Raw genomic sequence first — 13,687 nt, 5'->3', positions numbered from 1 at the left:
TGGGTGGGAAGAATGAGAACATGTAAGCACCCTTAAGCACTTTTGAACATTTTAGGGCTACTCAGTGTGTGGGAATGTGAGCTAGGATATAGAGCAGATGTGGTGAACCATTGGCCCTACAGGTGTTGCTGAGCTACACCTTTCATCATCTCAGCTTGCTGGGTCTGATGGGTATTGTAGTTTAGCAACATCAGGAGAGGCAAAGGTTCACCACACTTGATTTCTAGCATCCTTGAGGATAACCTTGCCCAGAAGGGGTAGAAGGCTTCCGTATTCAAGGTAATGGTGTAGTCCAGCTAATGGAGTTAGGACTTTTCATGCTCTTTGACCTGGGCAGGGTTTTGGCTTCCCCAAGTTACCAAGTTTTTCGCTCTATAAGACGCACCAGACCCTAAGACGCACCTAGTTTTTGGAGGAGGAAAACAAGAAAGAAAAAATCTGAATCCCAGAAGCCAGAACAGCAAGAGGGATCGCTGCGCAGCAAAAGCAGTGATCTGATCCCTCTTGCTGTTCTGGCTTCTGGGATAGCTGCGCAGCCTGCATTCGCTCCATAAGACACACACACATTTCCCCTTACTTTTTAGGAGGGAAAAAGTGAGTCTTATAGAGCAAAAAATACGGTAGTTAACCAAGACCAACTACCTGTGCTCTTTATTCACCCACTTCCAGAAGATATTTGCAGTAATAACTGAGGCCCTAGTTCAACCCATCCTGTCTCTTGACTCTTCATTCTTGGTCTGTTTGCAGAACAACCGGCAGGCACCAGGAGCAAATGAAAAGAGGAAGTTCTTGAATATTAGCTACTAAAATCCTTGTTTCACAGAACGAAAGGTGGGGGGAGGATTCACGGAGGCATTAAAACAGACAAGTGCATTAACAATTTTAAAATAAGCTTTTTATTACTTAATATATTTTCACCCTAAATTCTAAGTATAGCGGAAAAGCAGAGAACACAGCAGCGCCGCATTAATTTTTCAAGCCCTAATGTGCTAGACAGGGAATAAGTTATTACATCTGTTGCCCTCTGGGAGGAAAGAATGAAAAGCACAAAAATGATTCTCCCCCGTTAGGACTGAATCACTGAATAACAGCTGATTTATGCAGGAGAGACACAAAAGGAAAGCTTACAGCAGCTTTTGTGTCATCATTAGGAGCGAACACTGCGCTCTACAACCAGTGCAGCAAGATTAGGAGACATGGCGGGGCTTATTTGTTCTCCTCAAGGGGGCCTTTACAATTAGAGGAGAATTTCAAATGAGCATCTCATGCACGCTTGATGATAATCTGTGTGGAAGATACTCCTTTTTCATGTCAAAATTGCAGCCTGTGTATCTCTCCTTGGAACATTCACCGGAGGAGGAGAAAGACAATTGCCTTGGAAGATCCCCAGACAATATGGCGGTTCCAGTTGAGGTGCTTCAGAGAAAGTTCCCACTTTGTGTTATGCTCTTGTGGAGTGAAATGCCAGACTTTTGGATCAGTTCCTGGAGGGAAGGAAACTTCCCATGAAGTTCTTCCTTTTTATGAAATGCGGAAGCATCTGCTGGTTTCTTGAGCAAATTTGGTAGGCTGGAAATGGAAGCCAGGAGTGCCTTTTCATAAAGATCACCTCCTTCCATATCTACAGTCATTGCCAAGTACATCTTGATAGAGACCTAGAATAATGAGCCAGTAAGCTGAAAAAGCTACCCATTTGTGAAGGAAAAGAACATTTGGACATCACAGAGAGAGAAGGGAAATCAGTGTTTTCTTCCTGCCATTTAATAGGCACAACACACACACATGGAAATTTCACCTCCATGGCTGTCCTTCCCGCTCCTGCCATGCAGGAAGGGCAGGGAATGTGGTCTAGGGTCTGTCAGGGGTGGATTGGGGGAGGTATTGGATCCGTTATGTTGGAATGCCCTTCAAATGAGGATGTGTCCTGATACTGTACTTAGGTCTCATTCACTTGTACCATGCCTAGAAAGCATGGGTCTGAGTGATTTCTCACATGCCCCACTCTTTTCCAATTTGTTTGCAATAGATCGGAACAAATGGCAATCTCGGGGGAACCCAAATGGCCATTTGTTCTGATTGAGCGCTAAAAAGTGGTTTTCCATGGGGGAAAGCAATGGGAGAAGAGAAAGCCCATAGTTTCTCTCCCATTGGGATCACAGGATCTTATACTGAATCAGATCGATGTTCCATCTAGCTCAGGATTTTCTACTTTGAATGACAGCAGTTCAGCAGGGGTTCAGGCAATGCTCTTTCCTGAATATGCCTTGAACCCAGAACTTTGAGAGCTCCTGCATGCAAAGCTGCTACTCGACCACTGAGCCAAGGCCCTCCCTAATTAACGAGCTCATTGGGAGGGGAAATTGGGTTTTTGTTGTTGTTGTTTAAAGCTAACAGAGGAACCATTTCAAAAAGGCAGAGTGTATCCATCACCACCACCTTCTGCCTTGCTTGAGCAAGGTCGCTAGATCTTTAGATTAGGCTCATTTTTCACCTTCCTTCTCCACCCCTGTCTTGTTATTGCTTAGCCAGTTTACAATAGTTCAGTCAGTAGGTTTGGGCCCTATGTTGGGCGAAATATTTCTGCATTACAGGGTGTTGAACTAGATGATCCTCATAGCCCCTTCCAACTCTACAAGTCTATGATTCTATGAATTCTATATCAGCTTACCTGGGAGTTAGTCTCATTGAACTCAATAGGACTTACTTCTAAGTAGACACTACAGGATTGCATTTTAATAGATCATTTTTAAGGTCCAATTTCTCCCTTTGGGTTTCTTATTATTAGCCCCAAACCAACTACTCTAGGGAATTTAAATTGTTCAGTATTCTTTTTTCATTGTTACCCACAGAAGGGATGGAAGATAAACTGTTCCAAGGGTTAATATATCATAGTAGTGTATTGGCTGTGTGCCTGCCCCTTTAAGGAGAGACACTCAGGCCTGATAGCCATTTGGATTTGAGGTTTGGAAATTCTGTCAACACCCACACTTGATGAACAAACATGGTCTCTTGGCTGCCTGCACTTCCAACCATCTCTTTGAATGACAGAATTCCTGCCTGTCTCATACGTTGGTTGAAGTGTCTCTACTTGGATTGTTGAAGTGCCAAGTAGTATAAGTTCTGCAGCATCAAAGTGAATTGACTCAACAAATACCTCATCTTCTGTACAGTGCCTCAGTTTGGTAAGACGGTACTACTGGCACCACGAACCAAAACATTTGTAAAGAACTACAAAACTTTTAGAAGACGTCTGAAGGCAGTCCTGTATTGGGAAATTTTTAATGTTTGACATTTTATTATGCTTTCATATTTTGCTGGAAGCTGCCCAAAGTGGCTGGGGAAACCCAGCCAGATGGGCCAGTATAAATAATAAAGTTGTTGTTGTTGTTATATTTACCTATATATTAAAATAGCAGAAAGGCTGAATGGGAGAAGCACATTCAGGGATACCTACTATGGGTAGGTGGGTATGTAGTTGTCAAGTGGACACTTTGCTATACAGAGTATTTTATATAGCCAAACAAACCCAAAAGAAGCATGTTTGCCATTAACATTTTCCATGTAGACGATCCTATAACAGCCATTGGCCCTGGGTTGTTCTTACAGCAGTTTAAGTAAACAGAGCATTCTTAAGCTGTGCCTTCTCCCCGAACCCTTTATAAGGACCATATTGCTACTGCTGGTAGGATGCAGGAATAAGCTTTAGACTACAGCTTCCATTATCCTCAGCCAGCATGGTGAAGGGTGATAGAAGCTGTAATCCATAGTATCTGGAAGGTAGCATTGCCTACCCCTGGCCTAAACTGACCCTTTTAGAATCAGAGCTTCATAATGTGCCCTCTTCACAAAGGGGGTTCCACTTCAAGATCAAGCTGGTAGGTTTAGGGCCTCCTGGGCATGTTTTGAGGTGTTGATAAAAGAACTGTCTGTGTTATAGACATATCGTTTATCAGTGAAATGTGGTATGTTCCATTACGAAGGCTCTGGAAAAAACCTGAATGACTGCTAGATGGTGTCCCAGGATTTGTAATTAAATAAGTGTGGGGATTTTTCTTTTTCTTTTAAAGAATGAAATAAAAGGACAAGCATCACACAAACAATATTGGCTTTCTGCACATGATGAGTCATCAGCTTTGGTCATATATTATTAGACCATATGGTGGTGTGCCAGGATGAAAGTACTTGAGTATCAATTCATAATGAAGCCTCACTTTGCATCCTCTCACCATTCATCCAAAGCATCGTGTTCTGCATTTTCATGTTGTACAAGTTGCAAAGAATGAAACAGCATTCTTTGAAAAACTGTAATACCTGGCGTGATGAATTTAGTATTGTTCTGGATGCTGTTCTCCAGTTCCTTGACATTTGTTTCTTTTTCTGCAAAAGAGGCTTCTACTTTTTTCTACCTCATTCTCAGGGCACTTGAGAATTTCTTGAGAATTTCTATGTGGGTATGAGCGTACCTTGTCATTGTGGGTTGTGTCTGTCTGTTTCTGGAGTTACTTTAGCATGTCTTCACATGGGTCTTACTTGAAGCACAGGGACCAAGGATGGTTCCAGAGTGCAGACCACTTATAAGATGGTCAATTGAATGAATGGAAGGAATACACACAAGCACACATTGGCTGCTTCAAGAGTAAAGCAAGCACATGAAAACCCCTGCATTACACCCATGATATTTTCAACAAAATATTATTTCTTTCAAATGCAATTTCTACTCTCATTAACTTATGGTTAAAAAAAATGTAGGAGAAATTTTCATCACAGCAATAGATGAATTGCCTCTTCTTCTTATGGTGATTGACAGTGTCTTATAAATAAGGATGGGATTTTCTGAAAATCTTGCTGCTGAGTTTATCCACACAGGGTTTTTTTCTTCTTTCCTAATTCCTGTTTCATTCCTTGATCTTAATGAGAAGATCAAGTCTTTAAGGGTTCCATGAAAAATATGAGCGGTTCTTGCATATCATACACCCTAAGTTTCTTAAAGGAACCAGCTCCTAAGCAGATATATACAGCAATACCTGTAACAATATAAATATATGTATGAATTAATACTTATAAAATTAGGATGCAGATATATATTTTAAATGGATTTAATAATTGTCACTTTTTTCCAGAAAAAGTCCCTGTGCCAGAGTGAGTGCACCCTGTCTCATCTTTAAAAAGTGGGGGGGGGCGGTGGAAGGGAAACTCATTGGGACATCTATGTCACTGTCTGGTTTTGAAGTTGAAGTCAGTTGTTCTAGAGCAGGGCTAGAACTTCAGAACCAGTCACGACTCCTGAGTGTTGTGCCTACTGCCAAATATGCAGCGTTACTAGCCTGAGTAAAGACCTTTTTCTTACTTACAAATGAGACCCTCTCTGTGTGTTTGGGCAAGAGCCAGAACAGCTTAATAGCTCTAATATTGTAGATGAGACCTTCTAAATAGAATCTTACAAAGTCCTTCCATATATATATATATATATATATATATATATATATATATATATATATACTCTCTGTCTCTCTCTCTCTCTCTCTCTCTCTCTCTCTCTCTCTCTCTCTCTGTGTGTGTGATCTTCCTTTCACCGAACTGTGGTATTTGTTATAGGCTTTCCCCACTAATATGTACCATGCCGTAGGAAATTCCCAGGTGAACATATTACTATATATATATGCTTTTGTACCTTTAAAAGACTTTTGATGAATTCATTGGCTCAGATCTTTACATGGAGTCTTTTCAGTATGCTCACCATAAGTTGCTCTTTGTTCGTCTGCTTTGAAAAGCTCTTCACCGCTGCGAAGTCCTATCAGATGACAGATAGGACTGAATTCCACTGGAACCGTTCAAACTCTACCATTGTGATGAGATGCTAAGCTCAATAAGCCTATGAGATACTGTTAAAGGGACTGTGTAATTGGGACTTAAGGATGAGATGGCACCAGTTTGCACTTGTGCAAGTCAGATGCGCTCTCTCTCTCACACACACAAACACACACTGTGATTATTGTTGTCCTGTTGGTGGGCAAGGGTTAAACAAGCAGAGGCCTGGGAAGGGAACCAAGTTTGACCTGATCCTGTTAAAAATCTGTCTAAAATGTATAAGTTACTTTTGGAGTGGCATACAAAGGATGAACAAGTTAAATCAGTGATGATAGATTGGGCAAGAGATGTAGGACATAACATAATTTTTGAGGATTGGGAAAGATTGTGGAAGAGAGGGGTCAAGTTCACTGCATGTACAATGTTAAAGGAAAATATGATGAAAATGATGTATAGATGGTATTTGACTCCTGTTAAACTAGCAAAGATTTATCATAATTGTGATAACCTATGTTGGAAATGTAAAGAAAAAGAAGGAACTTTTTATCACATGTGGTGGACCTGCCCCAAGGTGAAAGACTTACAATGAATTTTTAAAAATATTGAAATATACATTTATAAAGAAACCAGAGGCCTTTCTTCTTGGAATAACAGGTTTGGAATTGCCCAAGAAAGATGTTAAATTATTTTTGAATGCCACAACTGCTGCTCAAATCTTACTAGCTAAGAAGTGGAAAATGCAAGAACTACCAAATGTGGAAAAATGGCAGATGAAGATGATGGACTTTTCAGAGCTAGCCGACCTGACCGGAAGAGTCCGCGACCAGAATGAGGAGGAGTATCAGGAAGAATGGACGAAATTTAATGATTACTTGGTTAAATATGTTAAGTTAAATTAATTGGAAAAAGCTTGCAATTACTAGTCAGGCTTAGGATTTAAATAAGTAATGTGATGAATTATTATGTTTAATGCTGAATTGGGAAGAAAGAGTGATGTTAAGTGATTAAGTTAAGATTATAAGAACCTTGATTTGGAAAACCGTTAAAATGATTTGCATTGAAATTCAACTAGAGGGATACGAGGAAGTCACTTAACAATGTTAAGAAGATTAGTTTCAATAAGGTTATGATTTATGTTTGTCTGTTTATTTGTTGGAGCGTTTCTTAATTCTGTGAAAATCAATAAAAAAATGGGGGGGAGTTTGACCTGATCCTAACAACTCCCCCTTATTATTCAGCTCAGCTGCTTTGACCCAATCAGGATTGAAAAGAGGGGAAAGAAATATGAGAGAACTTCTGTTGCTAATACACACTAAGGTTGGGGTGGTTGGGGGGGTCAAGAAACAGAAAATGTCTCTTCTTATCAGAATTGCAGAGGAGGAGAACTCAACCCAAACATTTGTTCAGGCAAGGTGAGGTGACCACCTCAGGTGGCACGTTCCACAGTAGCAGCATATCCCATTGTAATTCTCCACACACACCCCTTGTTCCTGATGTAGATCTTCACTTACGCCTTCTTCCCTGGTGGGGAGGCAGGGTGCCATTTTGTGGTTCACTTCAGGTGCCAAAATGGCTTGGGCTAGGCCTGTCTTTGTCGCTCATCATGCTTCAGAAAAATGCACTGAAGAGCCCCTTCCCTATTTCATGTGTAGCGAGTAGTAAGTACAGCCCATGTCACTCTTCAGAACTTGCTCAACTCAAAATATGGCCACTGATAGAAGCTAGATGCAAATGAACAATGCAGAGATGTGTTGTGTGAGATGATGATGAACAGGATCTGGGTTATCACAATGATCATGAACCATCATGATCTGAGAATTTGCACCAGAGTTCATTAATGGAGTGATTGCAGACTGAGATTCACATTTTACACACACACATACCCCACTGGATCCCAAGACTAGGGCTGGAGGAGAAATCACATGGATGGAGAAAAAAAGGTAAGCATATTAAACCAAGTCCAAAGGGAAATTCATGTTTTCTCTTTTAGTGTAACTCAGAACCAAGAAAATAAAGGGGTGATTAACCAGTTTTGTGGGTTGCCCTACAAGTCTACATCATAAAGCAAATGTCAATGCCAGCAGCTGCAGATTATGGAGTTATACTGAGACAAAGCCAACCTTAGAATTGTTGTAGCATGGTTCAGATAGCACAAAAATCACAGAAGTTCTAAAATAATTGATTTATTTAAAAAACAAATATTTCCTAATTGAAATACAGATTTCAATTAGGGTATATTTGTTTTTAAATAAACCCATTCTTTTGCAATCTGTTTTAATTAGAACCTGGATTTCTGTGTCAGCAAGAAAGTTTTCAGCTGTGGGTGCATAAGTGATTCAAGTGAATGCAGTTGCTTTTGGTATAACAGTATTCTTGATATACCTGGAGGAGCCTCTGGAAGTGCAGAAGTGCGGGTTGTCCTCCCTTTATATAGAGTCCATGACGTATAGCCACGCAAAGGCGGTGATCGCTCAAAGATTAAGGGATATTGCCAGGCAGGAGGACATAGCCTGTGTGAAACCTGGGTTGTTTCTGGGGGAGCAGTTGTATCGGGCTGCTCCAGCTCGCTACTTGGCGGATATCCACTACGTGGAATACCGCAGACTATTTACTGTGGCTAGGCTGAATGTTCTTGACTCGGCGGTTCTGAAGGGAAGATATGGAGGAGTCCCATATGACCAGAGATTATGCCACTGTGCATTGGGTGAGGTAGAATCCACAGAGCACATTTTACTGAGCTGTCCCTTTTACAACGATTTAAGACAGTACCTTATAACTCCACACTTACCCCAGCTCAGTTCCCAACAAAGAGGAAAGCAGACAGAATATCTGCTAAATAAGTCTTCTGGGAAAAGAACTTTGTCAGTGGCTAAATTCCTTTTCCTGGCACTCAAGTGTCGGAAACGTATAACTGATTGCTTTGATGTGGGTTATCTGTGAGAGGTCTAGTACTGTGGCCCTACCTTATTTATGTACCCCTATGATGTTATAGTTTATAATTATTGTGTAATGTTTTATTTCTGACTATCGGTCAAATAAAGGAAATTGATTGACTGGAGGAGCCTCTGTCTCTTTTCCCATGAATGGTTGCTTCAGAAGTTGAAGCTCTGTGGTCCCTGGTCTGGCTCAGATTGCACTGCATATGGTTCTTTTACATTAGCATCACCTCCTACTGGAGTATGTGGAGAAAAACATGACTAACACCCAGCGGCATCTCATCAAATACTTCCATCCTGGTCTGTGTTCCAGATCCTTCAGCTGAGGTGGTGCTAATGTAGAAGAATAATGTACAATGGCCTCAGATAACGCCTTCCTCCCAACCATCTCTGGAGCTGCTTAAGCAAGACCTGTGGGTCCTATGGGAAGACAGATGCCTGGAAGCACAAGCTAGGGATCATATATCATTGGCTCCTAAAAGGACAATCCATCTGCCTGAGAGAATTCTGTTACTCTATATTCTAGTCCATTTTGTAGTAGTAGTAGCATTCCAAGACTGTATGAGTTATGAGCCTGAGGCAAGGAAGGACTTGTTCCTGTTAACAAAGGTGCGTGTTCTGTTTCCCCGGGTACATAAGGGTTAAGTAGTTCTACTGTGCCTTAATATTGATAAAAGTTTCTAATCTAATTTGTCAAGCTCGGTCCATGAAGAAAAGCTCTGGGATGTGCTGACCAGCAATTTCATACACTGGTATGACTTGAAAGTGGGCTGTCAGTTTAAATTAAGGAAAAGGCACAGCAGCAGCAGCCCTGCTTTTTCAACTCTCAGTTATTAAGCAAGTGTTTTAAATGTCTAACTGCCTCAAATCATCATCTTTTACCTGGTTTCTTTTAAGGATCTACAAGCTTTCCATACAGCATTTTCATCTACCCTGCTGATTCAGTCTGTACATTGCATCAAAGATAATCCAAACTTCATGATGGAAGGTGGAAAATGGAAGTCAGGAGTCCACACCAATTCTATAAACCCAAAGTAGGGAACCGGTGGCCCTTCCATATATTACTGGTCTATAGTCCCCCAAACCTCTGGCATTTGGCCATGCTGACTGTGGCTGATGGGATTTACAGCCCAACAATGCCTGCAGGACCACATGTTTACCATCCCTGATAGAAACAGTTGAACTGGGTGTTAAATCCCTTTGAATTCATTGGGAATAACATCTGAATAAACATGTCCATGGATGGACTGTTGGGCTATTGAAACTCCACTGAAATTATTGGGACGTGAGCAAGTTACTTTGGGCAAAGTTGCAGCTTATTGCTATAAATAGAAGGCAAGACCATTTTAAACAGTGAGCCTTTGATTTCATAGTCTAAAACACAAATGCCCAGCTGTTGGAAAGGGCTAGGTTTTCTTTTGTGCGAAGGGCAGGGAAGGAGAAAAAACTTGTTATTGAGTGAAGCTTTGAAAAGTCTTTAATCCATTGCTGTTACAGACAGGGATGAAAAGAGAATGTCTCTCCCTCAAGCACTCATGGGAACTATGATGACCCTGCAAATGGCCTTTGTGACGTGAGCAAAACTTTAAAACTGCAACTCCCTGCTGAGCTTGACATTCACTGGAAATGATTGCAATCCATGATAGCACAGAAGTTTGTATTCAACTACCTTTTACTCAGAGTAGAGCTATTGAAATTAATGGACCTAAGTTAGTCATGGCTATTAATTTCAATGGGTCTACTCTGTGTTACAGTAGACCCAGTAGAGTACATTACAGTTAGTTGACTGCCACTCACAACATATTTTCTTCTCCTTTTACTTAGTTTTCCATGTCAGTTTATTAACTATGATTAGTATGCGTAGCTATACCATCAAATTCTCTATCACTATCAACTCTCAGATTGAAAACAGATTTCACTGATGTAGAAATATTTTCTGGAAAGTACTTTATGTGAATAGGCACCTTAAAAATAATTGCACCCCACCCACCCACCCCCATTTGGGTTACTGCTTCTCTGCCATTCGCCTTTTCTCAGCAGGTCTACCTAAAGGGGTCCTGGATAGAGAATCCCATGGACTGCAAGAAGATCAAACCTATCCATTCTGAAGGAAATCAGCCCTGAGTGCTCACTGGAAGGACAGATCCTGAAGCTGAGGCTCCAATACTTTGGCCACCTCATGAGAAGAGAAGACTCCCTGGAAAAGACCCTGATGTTGGGAAAGATGGAGGGCACAAGGAGAAGGGGACGACAGAGGATGAGATGGTTGGACAGTGTTCTCGAAGCTACCAGCATGAGTTTGACCAAACTGTGGGAGGCAGTGGAAGACAGGAGTGCCTGGTGTGCTCTAGTCCATGGGGTCACGAAGAGTCGGACACGACTAAACGACTAAACAACAACAAAGCAGATCATGGGGATTTCTGCACAGCCCTAATAGCAATGCACATCTACCCCACATCACCAGTGCAATTTCGCAACATGGGCAAGTCATTTTGTTGTCCCCCTTATTAATCTGGGAGTCAGAAATCCTTGCTGATCTACTGCAGGTTACTGAGACACCTGCAGACAGATACCAATCTACCTTCTGTCCACTCCTGGACTATACATATAGACCAACCTTCCTACTTTAGATGGCATCACTTCAACCCATTGAGAGGGATGGGGATGGTGACACAGGGCCAGAATAAAATTAACAGAGATTTACTGTTTCCAAATAGGGCTACAGATGGGGGGAAATCAGGGTTCTGTCCTCTGACCTCACTTGCTGAGGGTATTACAAAATGAAATAAAATGTGTTCTAAACCAATGAGGCTATGATTGTGATTATTAAATAAATTTGTATATTGCCCTTCATCTGAAGATCCCAGGGTGGTTCACAACAGCAAAATACAAAGAGCTATGCCACAATTCATGTATCAGATTTTTTTGGAGTGCCATGAGAATTTTGTTGTTGTTCTGACCTTCTTTTGAATATTTGATATCTGCATTTGATTTGATTTCAGTGTTTTATTTTATTGATACTATATGCTGAATACAGACTTCAACACAACGGAAACAATCCAACCTAATTGAAAAATAATTCAATATTTTATGCCTGACAGCTGATACATGATAGGTGATATACAATGCTGCATATTATACAGTATATATGGCAGCATTTCATAGATGACATGCAGCATTAATTTGTATTTGACAGTTGACTAGTGATGGGGATTGGTAATATCTGGTACACAATGCACATTTACTTAGCTTGCAAAACACAAATGCATTTGTGGTAAGCTCCTAACCCTAACCCTGAAAATGATCTTATGCTTGCAATTTAAATCGAGAACATTATGAGATTATGTGATTATGCTGTGCCTGGGTGGCCTGTGCTCCTGAGAATAGGTGCTGCTATGTTAGCAGTTGGTTGGTGCCTGCTGTTTCCATTGCTGAAATTGACCTGAACTTTGGAAAATGGCTATGCAATCTATAAAGCTATACTGTGCCTCCTTTCATTTGCCCAAGGGCAGGATATGCATCATGTAAATGTGACCTTTGGTGTGTGTGTGTGGTGGAAGCAAGCCTTGTAACTTCCAACTGTTGGGAAACAAGAATCTTCAATCATTTCGTAGGGCAGAGGAAGAGAAAAAGGATCTCCCTTGCCATATTAGCAACCAAATTTTTTAAAAAATTAACCAAATCAACCAATTTTTAAAATTTGGCATTTGTCAATCAACCACGTGGGAATAATTATATGATGTTTCAATGGCAAATGTATGCTGTGTTTATATATTGTGATTTTACCCTGAGACCTGCGGGTATAGGGCAGTATATAAATTTAAATAATAAATAATAATTTCAAATCTCAGTCTTTGTAGCCATTGTTCACTTACAGTAGACTGTTCTGTATGATTACAGTCCACAGGATTAATGAACCAGGATTAGTGATGACATGCAAGAGGTTCTATCATTGGATCCTTCATTTGACTTGGCTTTGATTTGCCTGCACAATTGATTGACTACCATAGTTAGCTTTTTCATAAATCTATTCTTCCTATGGTATGATTTCCCCACTGTTGCCCTTTCCACACACACACGCCATGCCATAAATGCTGCAGCCAACTCCTCCTCCAGGTGGCCTGCTATTGTTGTAAATATGAAGACTATTCTGGCCGCCAATCCTGGGACAAGATATTGTGATTCATGATGTTCGCCGCTGGAAAAGAAACAATGGGTGGTTATCTAGGCAACATATGGGCCTCCCCGCTTACCCCCTCTACTACGATTCACAGACAACACTGCAAGGGTGTGCATCTACAAATAATGACATACAACAGGGGTAGCCAAGTGGTGCCCTTAAGATGACTCCCATCATCCTCTGGTAAATTAACCAATAGTCAGGGATGATGGGATTTGTAGTCCATCAACAGCCTGAGGGCAGCATGTTGGCTACCACTGCAATACAATTATGAATTATTTTAAAAAAAAGATTAATGATTCATATCCAAAATGTTATTTTTAATTTGGAATTTCTCATTTGGTTTTCTGAATGGCAACACTAGAAAACCCACCAACTGAGAGCATTTGCAAGCATCTGTTTCAGCTGTAGCTTCTGGCCTCCAATTGCAGATCAAGTAGGTGACTGGTGGAAAAAATGTGGGCATACACATAAGCGTGTAATTTATGCAAATTACAGCAGGATTGGCACCAGAGATCAGGGGCACATGGAACACTTTCCAAAATGTATCTCGAAGCTGTGAATTTCACAGATGGATTAAAAAAAATTTAGCTCCTCAAGCACAAAGTATTAAATCACATACAAAGAAGATGAATCCAATAACAAAATTACTGCAACAAATGTACTGATTTTAACCTGAGTTAGTTTCATCTGGGTAGATTAAACATAGCTCACCTTGGAGCTAATTACCAAATTTCCTCATCTAAATGGATTTCCCCTATAA

General features: G+C 40.8%; 1 long non-coding RNA gene across 1 annotated transcript in view; it reads right to left on the bottom strand.

Moving 5' to 3' along the window:
* Positions 1 to 925: 925 nt before the first annotated feature.
* The window catches only part of LOC128423752 (uncharacterized), a 30,332-nt gene continuing 17,570 nt past the window's right edge, over positions 926 to 13,687 (bottom strand). The window contains exon 3 of the long non-coding RNA XR_008332830.1: positions 926 to 1,484. This is a non-coding gene — a long non-coding RNA (uncharacterized LOC128423752). The remainder of the gene's footprint in view (positions 1,485 to 13,687) is intronic.

Source organism: Podarcis raffonei, chromosome 1 (assembly GCF_027172205.1).
Source record: "Podarcis raffonei isolate rPodRaf1 chromosome 1, rPodRaf1.pri, whole genome shotgun sequence".
Lineage (NCBI taxonomy): Eukaryota > Metazoa > Chordata > Lepidosauria > Squamata > Lacertidae > Podarcis > Podarcis raffonei.
This window is presented reverse-complemented; position numbering and strand designations above follow the sequence as displayed.